The sequence below is a fragment of the Lissotriton helveticus genome (assembly GCF_964261635.1).
Source record: "Lissotriton helveticus chromosome 1_1 unlocalized genomic scaffold, aLisHel1.1 SUPER_1_unloc_91, whole genome shotgun sequence".
Classification (NCBI taxonomy): Eukaryota; Metazoa; Chordata; class Amphibia; order Caudata; family Salamandridae; genus Lissotriton; species Lissotriton helveticus.
The window spans coordinates 383,749-399,172 of record NW_027611738.1 but is presented as its reverse complement, the minus strand read 5'-3'; the positions used below and the strand labels follow the sequence as shown (position 1 = coordinate 399,172).

Sequence of the window (15,424 nt, the reverse complement as noted above, 5' to 3'; positions counted from 1 at the left end):
AGGGGTTCGCCCTTCTGCGCACGAAGTCCTCAGACCCAAAGGAAAAAGTTGGCACGGAAACTGGAATTGCAAAACATAGAATTTATTACACTTCATGAAGTGGTGCTAAAGTTCACACAGTACCCTTCGGCACTATGAGAAGTAGCACAAAGGGCTACTGGACACATGGTTTATTTATACCCACACAGGGGCTCAAAAGAAGGCGGTACAAGGCACAAGAGCACATTTTATGTCCATACAAGGTAATAACGAGAAGCAAAATCGATCAGTGGGAGGAGCCAACAGTCTTGGGGTCGCGGCTAACACATTCCAATCTAGGGCTAACCATTAACAGATGCGGACCCTAACGGTCAGCGGCAAAACACAAAGATGCTATTATTAGACTGTTGCTGGGAAGATTCAAAGGCCATGTGCAGAAAGATAGGACAACGCACATGGTCAACACGAAGCAGCGTGTGGCAGACAAAATGGCTGCCGTGAATTCAAAATGGATGCCACAAATGTCAAGCTAATGACCAAAACTCGATGTCTTTTGCTAACGCTCAACTCAATCGATGTTATAATACAACAAGCTGGGCTCTTCTTTCTGAGGCCCCTGGGGCTGAGCTGGGCTTTTCTATAGGGGGCCCTGGGGCTGAGCTGGGCTCTTTTATCCGGGGGCCCTTGGGGCTGAACTGGGCTCTTCTATCCTGTGGCCCCTGGGGCTGAGCTGGGCTCTTCTTTCCGGGGCCCTGGGGCTGAGCTGGGATTTTCTATCCGGGGCCCACTGGGGCTGAGCTGGGCTCTTCTATCCGGGGCCCCTGGGGCTGAGCTGGGCGCTTCTATCCGGGGCCCCTGGGGCTGAGCTGGGCTCTTCCATCCGAGGCCCTGGGGCTGAGCTGGGCTCTTCTATCCGGGGGCCCCTGGGGCTGAGCTGGGCTCTTATGTCTGGGGGCCCCTGGGGCTGAGCTGGGCTCTTCTATTCGGGGGCCTCTGGGGCTGAGCTGGGCTCTTCCATCCTAGGCCCTGGGGCTGAGCTGGCCGCTTCTATCCAGGGTCCCTGGGACTGAGCTGGGCTCTTCCATCCATGGCCCTGGGGCTGAGCTGGGCTCTTCTATCCGGGGCCCCAGGGGCTGAGCTGGGCTCCTCTATCCGGGGTCCTCTGGGGCCGAGCTGGGCTCTTCTATCTGGGGGCCCTGGGGCTGAGCTGGGCTCTTCTATCCCGGGGCCTTGGGGCTGTGCTGGGCTCTTCTATTCAGGGGCCCGAGGCTGAGCTGGGCTCTTCTATATGGGGCCACTGGGGCTGAGCTGGACTCTTCTATCCGTGGGCCCCAGGGGGGGCTGTGCTGGGCTCTTCTATCCAGGGCCCCTGGGGCTGAGCTGGTCTATTCTCTCCGGGGGCACCTGGGGAGGGCTGGACTCTTCTATCCGGTGCTGGGCTGGGCTCTTCTATCCAGGACCCTTGGGCTCTTCTAACCGGGGGGCCCTGGGGCTGAGCTATACTCTTCTATCCGGGGGCCCTTGGGGCTGAGCTGGGCTCTTCTATTCAGGGGCACCTGGGGCTGAGCTGGGCTCTTCTATCTGGGGGCCTCTTGGGCTGAGCTGGGCTCTTCTATTGGGGGCCCCTGGGTCTGAGCTGGGCTCTTCTATCCGGGGGCCCTAGGGCTGAGCTGGGCCCTTCTTTCCGTGGGCCTCTGGGGTTGAGCTGGGCCTTTCTATCTGGGGGGCCCTGGGGCTGATCTGGGCTCTTCTATCCGGGGCCCCTGGGGCTGAGCTGGGCTCCTCTATCCAGGGGCCCCTGGGGATGAGCTGGGCCCTTCTATCTGAGGCCCTGGGGATGAGCTGGGCTCTTCTATCCGGGGGCCCCTGGGGCTGAGCTGGGCTCTTTTCTCTGGGGGCACCTCGGGCTGAGCTGGGCCCTTCTTTCCGTGGGCCTCTGGGGTTGAGTTGGGCCTTTCTATCTGGGGGCCCTGGGGCTGATCTGGGCTCTTCTATCCGGGGCCCCTGGGGCTGAGCTGGGCTCCTCTATCCAGGGGGCCCTGGGGATGAGCTGGGCCCTTCTATCTGAGGCCCTGGGGATGAGCTGGGCTCTTCTATCTGGGGGCCCCTGGGGCTGAGCTGGGCTCTTTTCTCTGGGGGCATCTCGGGCTGAGCTGGGCTCTTCTATCCGGGGGCCCCTGGGACTGAGCTGGGCTCGTCTATCCGGGGGCCCTGGGGGGATTTCCTTCGGGCCCTGGGGGTGTTTGTGGGCATCATGTATGTTAAAGAGGGGATCTGTGTGCTGCATCTTAATGCACTGTTAGGAATATGTGCACTGCGGTGCATTCTTGCTGCACTGTGAGGGATCTGTGCACTGTGGTGCATTTTGCTGCACTGTGAGGGATCTGTGCACTGTTCACCCACTGTCATGACACCATCCACTGAGGGAGAAATCTGTGACAGTCAAATCTGATTGTTCTGTCTTATGCAGTTATTGAGACTGTAATCTACTTGTTTGTTTATTTTATAAGTGAACCTTTGAAGGGAGTAAGCGGGTAAACAAAGGAGACAAATGTAACACTTAATTTGGTGAGTCGGAAAGTTGTTTGAATACACACAGTCCTACCAAATATAAAAAATTGCCCACAGAAACAGGAAAAATAGAAAACATTGTCCAGTTTAATTCTAGCAGTTTCTTACATATAATTAATGAAATTCAGGCTATTTCCAATTCACTTCTAAAGACTGGAGGCGGCGGTTCCGTCAGCGGCCACCAGAGGGCGCTCCTCGCCTGCTGATGAAACCCACTGAGCTGCACATTGGATGAAAGGGATAAGGGTTTCCTCTTCCGGGTCAGCGGCGGCAGAGACAGCACCAGCAGCTGCGGTGACATCACTTCCGGCCTCTCCTGGTGTTTGCAGCCTGCAGCAGAGGAGGAAGGAACCATTGTCTGTCTGTGCAGTTACCTCCATCTGCAGACCCCCCCTCAGACCCCAGATCTGCCCCTCCCACCCCCAGACCCCAGGGGGAGGAGAGAGCCTGGACATGTCTACACAGGTCTCTGCTCAGGTAGGAGATTGTCAGCACCATCTGCTGTGTTTGTAGAAATAGACTGAATAATCCTGAAGGGAATCTCTGCAAGAGCCATGCTGAGCTGGGCCCTTCTAGGGGAGCCCCTGTGGCTGAGCTGGGCTCTTCTATCCGGGGGCCCCTGGGGCTGAGCTGGGCTCTTCTATCTGGGGGCCTCTGGGGCTGAGCTGGGCTCTTCTATCCGGGGCCCTGGGGCTGAGCTGGGCTCTTCTATCCAGGGCCCCTGGGGCTGAGCTGGGCTCTTCTATCCGGGGCCCCTGGGGCTGAGCTGGGCTCTTCTATCCGGGGGCCCTGGGGGTTGTGCTGGGCTCTTCTATCCGCGGGCCTCTGTGGGGGCTGAGCTCTTCTATCTGGGGCCCCTGGGGCTTTGCTATACTCTTCTATCCGGGGCACTTGAGGCTGAGCTGGGCTCTTCTATCTGGGGGCCTTGGTGCTGAGCTGGTCTCCTCTATCCGGGGGCCTCTGGGGCTGAGCTAGGCTTTTCAATCTGGGGGCATGGGCTGAGCTGGGCTCTTCTATCTGGGGGCCCTGTAGCTGAGCTGGGCTCTTCTATCCGGGGGCCCCTGGTGCTAAGCTGTGCTCTTCTATAAGGGGGTCCTGTGGCTGAGCTGGGTTCTTCTATCTGGGGGCCCCTGGGGCAGAGCTGGGCTCTTCTATCTGGGGGCCCCTGGGGATGAGCTGGTCTCTTCTATCCGGGGGCCCCTGGGGCTGAGATGGGGTCTTCTGTCCGGAGCCCCTGGGGCTGCTTCTATCCGGGGCCCCTGGGCCTGAGCTGGGCTCTTCTATCCGGGGCCCCTGGGGTTGAGCTGGGCTCTTCTATCGAGGGGCCCCTGGGGCTTAGCTGGGCTCTTCTATCCTTTGGCCTCTGGGGTTGATCAAGGCTCTTTTATCTGGGGCCCCTTGGGTTGAGCTGGGCTCTTCTATCCGTGGGCCCCTGGGGCTGAGCTGGGCTCTTCTATCCGGGGCCCCTGGGGCTGAGCTGGGCTCTTCTATCCGGGGGCCCTGAGGCTGAGCTGGGCTCTTCTATCTGGGGCCGCAGGGGCTGAGCTGGGCTCTTCTATCCGGGGGCCCTGGGGCTGAGCTGAGCTCTTCTATTCGGGGGCCCCTGGGGTCGAACTGGGCTCTTCTATCCAGGGCCCCTGGGGCTGAGCTGGGCCCTTTTATCTGGGGCCCCTGGGGCTGAGCTGGGCTCTTATATCCGGGGGCCTCGGGGGCTCAGCTGGGCTCTTCTATCCGGGGGCCCTGGGGGGCTTTCATTCCTGCCCTGGGGGTGTTTGTGGGCATCATTTTTTGTTGAAGAGGGGATATGTGCACTGTATCATACTGCACTGTGAGGAATCTGTCACTGCACTGAATCTTACTGCACTATGAGAAATCTGTGCACACTGCCCTGCATCGTACTGCACTGTGAGGAATCTGTGCACGCTGCACTGCATCTGACGGCACTATGAGTAATCTCTGCACAACCTCCCTCTGCACAATGGAAATCACTGCATGCTGCACAGCATTGTACTGCATGAGGAATATGTGCTAATGCACTGCATCTTTACAACACTGTGAAGAATCTTTGCACTCTACACTGCATCTTACTGTAATGTGAGAAATCTGTCCACACAGCCCTGCATCATACAACACTGTAAGAAATCTCTGCACGCTGCACTGTATACACTGCACTATGAGCAGTCTGTACATGCTGCACTGCATCTTACTGCACTATGAATAATCTATGCACACTGCATTGTTTCTTACTGTACTGTGAGGATTATATGCACACTGCACCTTACTACAGTGAGAAATATGTGCACACTGCATCTTACTACTATATGAAATCTGTGCACACTTCACTGCATCTTACAGCACTATGAGGAAATTGTGCACACTGTACTGCATCTTACAGCACTACGAGAAGTCTGTGCCACTGCACTGTGAGACATCTGTGCACACTGCACTGCATTGTACTGCAATGAGTAATCTATGCACACTGCACTGCAGTTTAGTGTTCTATGGGAAATCTGTGCACACTGTGCTGCGTCTTATTCCACTGTGAGAAGTCTGTTCACACTGCACTGTAACGTAGTACACTCTGAGAAACCTGTGAACGCTTCACCGCCTCTTACTGCACTATGAGGAATCTGTGCACACCACAGTGCACCTTACAGCACTATGAGGAATTTGGAGTACTGCAATGCTATTTACTGCTCTGTGAGAAATCTGTGCAAACTGCACTGCATTTGATTGCATTATGAGGAGTCTGTGCAGTGCACTGCATCTTATTGCACTATGACAAGTCTATGTCAGTGCACTGTACTGTATCTAACTGCACTGTGTGAAATCTATGCACACTGCACTGCATCTGACTGCATTATGAGGAGTCTGTGCAGTGCACTGCATCTTATTGCACTATGACCATCTATGTCAGTGCACTGCACTGTATCTAACTCCACTGTGTGAAATCTGTGCACACTGCACTGCACCTTGCTGCATTATAAGGAATCGGTGTCACTGCACTTCGTCTTACCCCACTACGAGAAATCACTGAATGGGGTGGACTGAGCTGGGTTCTTCTACCTGGGGACCTCTGGGAGGGTGAAGGGGCTTTCCTTCCGGCCCTGGGGACTTTTGTGGTCATTATGTGTGTGTTTAAGGGTGAATTTATGCACACTGCACTGCATCTTACTGCACTATGAGAAACCTGTCACACTGCACTGCATCTTACTGCACTATGAGAAACCTGTCACACTTAACTGCATCTTACTGCACTATGAGAAATCTGTGCACACTGCACTGCATTTTACTGCACTATAAGAAACCTGTCACACTGCACTGCATCTTACTGCACTATGAGAAACCTGTCACAGTGAACTGCATCTTACTGCACTGAGAAATCTGTGCACACCACAGTGCACCTAACAGCACTATGAGGAATTTGGAGTACTGCAAGTCTATTTACTGCTCTGTGAGAAATCTGTGCAAACTGCACTCCATCTGATTGCATTATGAGGAGTCTGTGCAGTGCACTGCATCTTACTGCACTATGAGAAACCTGTCACACTGTACTACTTTTTACTGCACTATGAGAAATCTGTGCACACTGCACTGCATCATACTGCACTGTGTGGAATCAGTGCATGCTGCACGGCTATTTGCACTATGAGCGATCTGTGCACACTGCCCTGCATCGTACTGCACTGTGTGGAATCAGTGCATGCTGCACGGCTATTTGCACTATGAGCGATCTGTGCATGCTGCCATGCCTTGTACTGCACTATAAGAAACCTTTCACACTGCACTGCATCTTACTGCACTGTGTGGAATCAGTGCATGCTGCATGGCTATTTGCACTATGAGCGATCTGTGCATGCGGCCATGCATTGTACTGCACTATGAGTAGTCTGTGCACCCTGCACTGTGAGAAATCGGTGCACATTGCTCTGCTTTTTACTGCACTTTGAAGATGTCTGTGAAAACGTCACTGCTTTTTGCTACTTTGTGAGAAATTTGTGCTCTAATTTGCTTACTAATAATCTCTGAGAACCGAGAAAATCTGTATATTGCATTGCTTTTCCTTGCTCTGTGAGGGCTGTTGACAAGAAAGTTAATATGCACACACTATACTGCTTTTTATTACACTGTGAGGGTATTTAATATACAAGAGGAAATCTGTGCAGACTCCTCTGCCTTTGACTATTCTGTGCAGGGTGTTTAGAGCCCATCTGTGGTCTGCAAATAGAATTACTTTTTACTACAGTCCGAGGGGCGATTAAAAAAGAGAAAATCTGAGCGCGCAGCACCGCTCTTTACTCTTCAGTGTGATAAATCTGTCCATACTGCACGTCCTTAACTACACTTAGGGGCACGCAGCGCAGCTCAGCAAGTCACCTAGCTGCGCTGCGTGATAGTGAAAGGGCAGGAATGTGCTGTATCTATCTGCGTGAGTGGATTTGTGAGTGGCTCTTTGGATGAGTCACTGGTTGTGTGAGTGCTGGTATGGGTCTGTGAATGGGTATGTGAGGGGTTATGTGGGGTTGGGATTGGGTCTATGAGAGGTTCTATGGGGTAGGAGTGGGTGTGTGTCTGTCTGTATGTATATGCGAGTGGTTGTATTGGTGAGTGAGTGGGTGTATGAGTGGCTGTATGGGTGACTTAGTGGGTATGTAAGTGGCTGTGTGAGTGAGTGGATTTGTGAGTGGCTCTTTGGATGAGTCACTGGTTGTGTGAGTGCTGGTATGGGTCTGTGAATGGGTATGTGAGGGGTTATGTGGGGTTGGGATTGGGTCTATGATATGTTCTATGGGGTAGGAGTGGGTGTGTGTCTGTCTGTATGTATATGTGGGTGGTTGTATTGGTGAGTGAGTGGGTGCATGAGTGGCTGTATGGGTGACTCAGTGGGTGTGTAAGTGGCTGTGTGAGTGAGTGGATTTGTGAGTGGCTCTTTGGATGAGTCTGGTTGTGTGAGTGCTGGTATGGGTCTGTGAATGGGTATGTGAGGGGTTATGTGGGGTTGGGATTGGGTCTATGATATGTTCTATGGGGTAGGAGTGGGTGTGTGTCTGTCTGTATGTATATGCGGGTGGTTGTATTGGTGAGTGAGTGGGTGCATGAGTGGCTGTATGGGTGACTCAGTGGGTGTGTTAGTGGCTGTGTGAGTGAGTGGATTTGTGAGTGGCTCTTTGGATGAGTCATTGGTTGTGTGAGTGCTGGTAAGGGTCTGTGAATGGGTATGTGAGGGGTTATGTGGGGTTGGGATTGGGTGTATGAGAGGTTCTATGGGGTAGGAGTGGGTGTGTGTCTGTATGTATGTATATGTGAGTGGTTGTATTGGTGAGTGAGTGGGTGCATGAGTGGCTGTATGGGTGACTTAGTGGGTGTGTAAGTGGCTGTGTGTGTGAGTGGATTTGTGAGTGGCTCTTTGGATGAGTCTGGTTGTGTGAGTGCTGGTATGGGTCTGTGAATGGGTATGTGAGGGGTTATGTGGGGTTGGGATTGGGTCTATGATATGTTCTATGGGGTAGGAGTGGGTGTGTGTCTGTCTGTATGTATATGCGGGTGGTTGTATTGGTGAGTGAGTGGGTGCATGAGTGGCTGTATGGGTGACTTAGTGGGTGTGTAAGTGGCTGTGTGAGTGAGTGGATTTGTGAGTGGCTCTTTGGATGAGTCATTGGTTGTGTGAGTGCTGGTATGGGTCTGTGAATGGGTATGTGAGGGGTTATGTGGGGTTGGGATTGGGTCTATGAGAGGTTCTATGGGGTAGGAGAGGGTGTGTGAGGGGTTCTGTGGATGTTGACATTAGCGATGTCACTGACCATGTCATGAATGATGCAATATGTGAGGTCGTAAGCAGTGCATTGCAGAGGCATAAGTTATAGTTAGCTCAGGTAACTGTTCCAGCTGAATTTCTATGTTTTGCACCAGTGAAATCTGACCTAATTCTGATGTCCATGTAACCTGTAGTTTTTTCAGTGAATATATATGTATATTCCACATGTATTCCTCATTGCCTGTTACTCCTGAGAAAATAGCCACACCAAAGCAGTAGTATTTTATCACTGTTTTTGATTTGGCAAATGAAAGTGGCGCGTTTCGATCTGACAAACTTTTTCACATAACTCGTTTTTCTCTATGTTCATTGCATTTATACAACATGCAATAACACGTTCAAGTAGACATAAACAAAATACTTCACATTCTGTAATTCTTCCTCGACTCTTTGTCAACAAAAACTTTATCAATGACGGACAAAAGTTGTTATTTAGTAAACTAAGTTTTACCAATAATATTGACTTTAGCCACCATATATTAGGTATAGTACTGTTTCTATGACAGTTCAGCTATGTTTGGCTTATTTCTGAATTATATTTTTATTTTGATAAATAATTTCTTGTTAGGGTCTAGTGTCCTAACTCAAAACTGACAAACAAATGCTGCTGTGCTTAAGGGTATAGTACCCAAATGAAACTAAATCGTACTTCCACCTCAGTTAATAAAAAAAGGTGTTGCCACATGGGGTCGCCTTCTATAGTCTCCTTAACACTACAGGCAGATGTGCATGGAAGCTTCCAAATATCTATAAGGGAGAAAAAGAATGATTTAGTATACCAGCGTAACGTAAGTACAACCTTAGTACAGCCTTCTTTGTGTTGCATCTTGGGAAACCATTATAAGAGGAGAAAATAATATCGATGATGAATGTGATATGTCTACAGAAAGAACTATATACATTTGTGACCATTAGAAATATCATCAAAAGAAAAGAAAAATGAGTTACACATAGGAGCATCTAATTTACCAGTGTGTGTAAAGCTCTTCATCCTGGTTCATATCATGTGGAGTGAGACTTCCTGCTTCTAATATGTACCTAGATTCCATTATGCGTAATACAGTAGCTCAGTTGCCACCCCTAGGGTGTTTCACAACAGTATCAATGCCAAACAATCTGGCTTTGGTCCAGTCTCCATCACGGTGTTCCCTGAAGTGTCGTGCTGTGCTGTAGCTCATGTCTGCATTTGTGTTGGCATGCCAATGTTCGAGTATACTCTTTTGTATGGGAAAGGTAGTCAACCCTGTATACCATCTGTCACATGGGCAGATGATTACATATAGTACATAGTTTGTTTCGCATGTGATTGGTTTTATGATACAGTGTTTCTTCCTAATCCTGTCTAGGGTAATCTCATAGACGCTAGTGCTGAATTTGCACGCCTTGCAGTGACTACATTTTCTGAAACCTCAACTCTATTGCAACCAAGTTTGTCTGTTACTTGTGAGATGGCTGTGTACTAACATGTCTTTTATGGAGAGATTTCTCTTAAAAGTGATGTTGGGTGTATTAGCCTCTCTTCGGACTCAAGGTGGTATCATGTGTTAGTATTGCCCATCTACTCTTTAAGATCTTGCGTAAGTTGTTTGTCTGACTTGTAAACTTGGTGATAAATCGTATCGGTTCTTTGTCAGGTTCCCTTGATATATGTGGTTTTCCTTGTAAAAGTTAATCTCTCAATTTTTCATCAGCCCTTATGCTAGCTTTTATAAAGCTTTTCTTAGGATACTTTCTGGTAATAATGCGATCTAGCATGTGCTGTTTGGTTCTCCTACAGCCTTCATTGGTGCTACTGTTTCTTTTGGCTCTGAGAAACTTGCTATAGGGGATACTCCAGCAGTAGCTTGGTGGATGATAGATTCGCAAGGAGGATCGAGTTGCCAGCAGTGTACTCCCTATAGAGATCAGTCCTGAGTGTGCCATTTTGAGTGAAACTTTGATATAAATGAAATCCACTGTTTCCTGGCTGTAATTCATGTAGAATCTCAGATTGATGTTGTTGTTATTGATGACAGATGAAAAGATTTTAAGGTCTTCTTCACTCCCCTCCCAAACGAGGAAGACGTCATCAATATACCTGAACCCACACTGATTTGACCAATGAATCTATTCAGATCTTGATTCCATAGGACGTGCTACTCCCACCAGCCCACCAAAAGATTGGAATAGTTGGGGGCGAAGTATGTCCCCATGGCTGTTCCTTGTATTTGCTTATAGAATGTATTTTCAAAGAGGAAAATGTTCTCCTTTAGACAAGTTTCGATCATTTACATGATCATCTGTGTGTGTTGTAGTACCTTAGCATCTCTCATTCTGAGAAAGTATTTACAGGCATTCATTCCATCTTGATGCCTAATGCTAGTGTACAGACTTTCCACGTCTAAGCACTCTAGCCAACATTCCTTGTCCCAACACAGATTACTGGATTTTTGGATGAAGTCTTGCGTATCTCTAATCTAGTAATCAAAATTCTGTGCATATGGCGCCAGAAAAAGATCTACATAGATTGAGGTATTTTCAAATATACTATTTTTTTAGGAAACAATGGGACGACCTGGTGGGTTTAGTGCATCCTTAAGTACCTTTGGTAACAGGTAGAGTGTGGGGCTGGTAGGTGTTTCATTTTTAGGAACTGTAGTTCATCCCAACTGAGTAGTTGGTGTTCATGCCACTCCAGTAGTCTTTCTTTATAGTGTGTAATTACTTTTTGTAAATATTCCCTTTCAGTTCTAACGTAACAGGTGCTATTCCTCTCCTGTCTGAGTCCCTCTTTTACATAGTTCTCTCTACACATTATCACTATGTTGCCCCCCCTTGTCGGAGGGTTTGATGACTATTGTCTGATCTTTCTTTTACTCAGTTAATGTGTTCCATTGTCTCTTGTTCAAGTTACTCTGTTTCAAGTGTTCTCTACTTAGTTTCAAAATGTCCTCTTCAACTGTGTCTGAGAATACGTCAATATTGTCTTTGGGTATTTGGGGTATGGATCTAGATGGCATTCTAAAATTCGTCGCCTCAGTACCCCCTGTGTCGATACCAAGGATGTTGTTAATATATTCAATATTAGTGGGATCTAGCGAGTCATTGGAATTACTAGATATGATTGTGGTCTCTTCCATTCCTTCTAAACTGTGTAGTGTTTGTAATATCTCAAGGTCTCTTATTGTAAGGGCAGTCTGAGGAGAATTTGTAATTGTTGTCACATCAATTGTTTCCCTGTTTGGACGTAATGCATGTATTTTGTACAATTTCACCTTCCTAACAAACTTAAATAAATCAATACTTAATTGTACATAATTTACTTGTGATGTAGGACAAAAGGATAGTCCAAGTTTAAGAGTCTCAATGTCCTCATGTGAGGCTTGTGTTTTAGAGTGGTTTATTACTGTTACTTCCTTCGATTGTACTGCCATTACTTGTTCTTTCTTTGCTGGCCCCGTATTCCCGTTCCGCTGTTCGTTTTCCTTCGCTGCCTTCTTCTCTGGCTTTCACTTTTATGCCCCTTCCTCTGCCTCTTTGTTTTGACAGAAATGAGTGTTCGTTTTCTTTTTGGAGCATCCGAAGTTCCTCAGAAAAAAAACAACTTTGGCGCCATCTTGTTTCTCAGGTCTTCCAACGATCCGAGTTCATTGCTCTGGCCTGTGCCTGATTCTGATACTTTTGCAGCGTGAATCTTTCTGGATTCACTATGCTCTGCATTATTCCGCGGTCTAATGGTTGGGTCCGGAATCGTAGTCTTTTCTTTCTTTTTTTTTCATAGCCCAGGTGGGCGTCGACGTCCCACCTTTTGGTGTACTTCCTGTGACGTCGGCACGCTTCCTGCGGAAGCTCCCACCTTTGGGAGCCATCTTCAGATTCGTTTTTTCCGCCTTTGGGTCTGGATTGTCACCGAGCGGCTCCAGAGTTTTTGGAGAAAAGAAGAGGAAAAAGACGAATTTTACACAGAAAAGATTGGAGAAGATACCGAGGAACGAGATCACCAACCCGGGACGACGAAGAAGGAGGAGAACTTTGAGATCTTCGACGTCCAACGGAGAATGGGCACACAGCGGGCCCCCTGAACGCAGGAATGGACAAAACACCTTTTAAATTCTGCCGTAACTGCCACCACAAATACGCGCAGAAGGACCAGCACCTGGTCTGCAACCTCTGCTTACCGGTCGACCACGAGAGCAAGGATTGCAATGTTTGCTCCGCCTTCACCCCGAAAACACTCAGGGTTAGAGAGAGACAGAGAAGAGGCAACTACACCATACAAGGCAAAGGCCAACCTCTGTCGCTTCGGGACCTGGGCCTCTCCAGCGACGAAGAGGACAACATCACCGAGGGACCAGATGACTACACGGTCATAAGCTCCCACCTTTGGGCGCCATTTTCAGATTCTTTTTTCCGCCGTTGGGCCTGGATCGTCACCGAGAGGCTCCAGAGTTTTTGGAGAAAAGAAGAGGAAAAAGACAAATTTTTCACAGAAAAGATTGGAGAAGATACAGAGGAACAATATCACCAAACCGGGACGACGAAGAAGGAGGAGAACTTTGAGATCTTCGACGTCCAACGGAGAATGGGCACACAGGGTGCCCCCTGAGCGCAGGAATGGACAAAACACCTTTTAAATTCTGCCGTAACTGCCACCACAAATATGCGCAGAAGGACCAGCACCAGGTCTGCAACCTTTGCTTACCAGTTGACCACAAGAGCAAGGATTGCAATGCCTGCTCCGCCTTCACCCCGAAGACACTGAGGGTTAGAGAGAGACAGAGGAAAGCCAACTACACCATGCAAGGCAAAGGCCAACCTCTGTCGCTTCGGGACCTGGGCCTCTCCAGCGATGAAGAGGACAACATCGCCGAGGGACCAGATGACTATACAGTTGTAGAGACCATTAAGAAGGCATCTAAAGAGGTAGGAGAGACATCGACCCCTAAACCCCCGACAGGCTCTCGAAAGCCCGAGTCAGACTCTCGAAAAACAGAGTCTAAGTCCTCGAAGGTAGCACTGGCGCTGAAAATCTCGACGGCTGCAGCAGCATCCAAGGACAAACAGCCCAGTGGATCCTTCGAAAAGGACTCCCAGGCAGCGAAGACCGGCGAAAAGCCAAGGTCGTCTCACCAGACATTCCAGCAGGCACACCAGGGCGGCAATCAATCCCAGCAGGGACAGCAAAAGCAAGCCTGGCAGTACCAACCTCGGGGCCAGTCCTTTCGTGGGAGGGCGAATGGACGAGGGTAAACAAGAAGAGTGGGCCAACAACCCACCACAAAGTGACTCCATCACGCAAGGCGTGCCCACCCACACGACTCCTCCGAGGGTGAGGTACAACAAGGTCAACAAGAGGGAGTTACACAGACCAAACATCGACGAACATGTAACACCAATAGGAGGCGGGCTAAGACACTTCTTCCAGGAGTGGAAGAAGATAACTACAGACAAATGGATACTCAACATCATACAGTTTGGATACTGCATAGAACTGGAAAAGAAACTACCAAACAGAAAACCAAAGAGGAAGGCACATTCAGGAAAAGAACTAGCGTTACTCCTAGAGGAATCACAAGAACTCCTCCGAAAGGAGGCTAACGAACCAGTTCCATTCAGAGAAAGGAACAAGGGAGTGTACTCAAACTATTTCCTAGTTCCAAAGATGGACGAAACGCTAAGACCCATCCTTCACCTAAACAAATACATAAAGACACAAAAATTCAAAATGACATCCCTACAAGGGGTCATTCCTCAGATAAGGTACGGAGAATTCATATCCACCATAGACCTCAAAGATGCCTACCTGCACATTCCCATGAACAGGCAGCACAAACATCTACTAAGATTTACCATCAACAAAGAACACTACCAGTTCACAGCCCTAGCCTCCGGACTAAAGTCCACACCAAAGATGTTCACCAAATGTCTCGCAGCCGTGCCAGCGTACCTGCGCAGGGCAGGGGTTCATGTATACCCTTACCTCGACGACTGGCTAATAAAAGCAAGTTCACACAGGACATGCAAGGAACACGCACAGCGGGTCACAGAAACACTGACAGACCTGGGTTTCTCCATACACTGGGGGAAATCCTCAATGGAACCAGAGCAAGTGAAGATCTTCCTGGGGGCACAGATCAACACCATACAGCGCAAGGTATTCCCCAGCGACAAGGGAACACTGGCCCTGCTGAAGGACACACGCCTCTACCAGAAGGGGCGAGCTCTGACAGTGAGGACAGCGAGCAAGATCATGGGGATAATGGCGTCCTGCAAACACCTGGTCCCCAATATACGGCTCCACATGAGACCTTTCCAGGAATGGCTGCAACAACAATGGTCACAAGCTACAGGAAGTTGGGAAGATCTAGTGGTTGTAATGCATGCAGTGCAGGAGGAGATTATGTGGTGGAACAGGGAGACCATAACAAAAGGGAAGCCTTTAACACCACCAACCCCAATGGTGACCATCACCACAGACGCATCCCAGATGGGATGGGGAGCACACATGAACAAACTCAAAGTGAGGGGTCTGTGGACTCCACCAGATGCGGTCAAACACATTAACTACCTGGAACTGAAGACTGTGTTCCTCGCCCTGAAGGCATTCCAGAAACAACAGTACAAACAGAGAGTGTTGATACAAACAGACAACACAACAGCGATGTTCTACATCAACAAACAGGGAGGAACACAATCAGTCGCACTATCCAACCTAGGGCAGGAAATATAGAGATGGGCCATCCCACTCAAAGTAGACCTGCTAGCCAGACACCTACCAGGGAGGAAAATGTGGAAGCAGACTGGCTCAGCAGACAGACTTCAGCATCCCACGAGTGGAAGCTCAATGCACAGGAAACGCAATGGCTATTCAGGAGATGGGGACCACCGACAATAGACCTATTTGCAACACACCAGAATGCAAAATACCGACACTTCGCATCCAGGTAACCAGGGGAATGATCCCAGGGGACTGCCATATGGATAAGCTGGTCGAAAACATTTGCCTACGCTTTTACCCCGATACCACTGATACACAGGGTACTCAACAAGTGCAGAACCAGCAAAATGACACTGATCCTG

The 15,424-nt window shown here is 49.2% G+C and overlaps 1 protein-coding gene across 1 annotated transcript in view; it reads left to right on the top strand.

The window, feature by feature from the left end:
• The window catches only part of LOC144806630 (uncharacterized), a 99,709-nt gene that overhangs the window by 72,262 nt on the left and 12,023 nt on the right, over nucleotides 1-15,424 (top strand). The window lies entirely within an intron of this gene.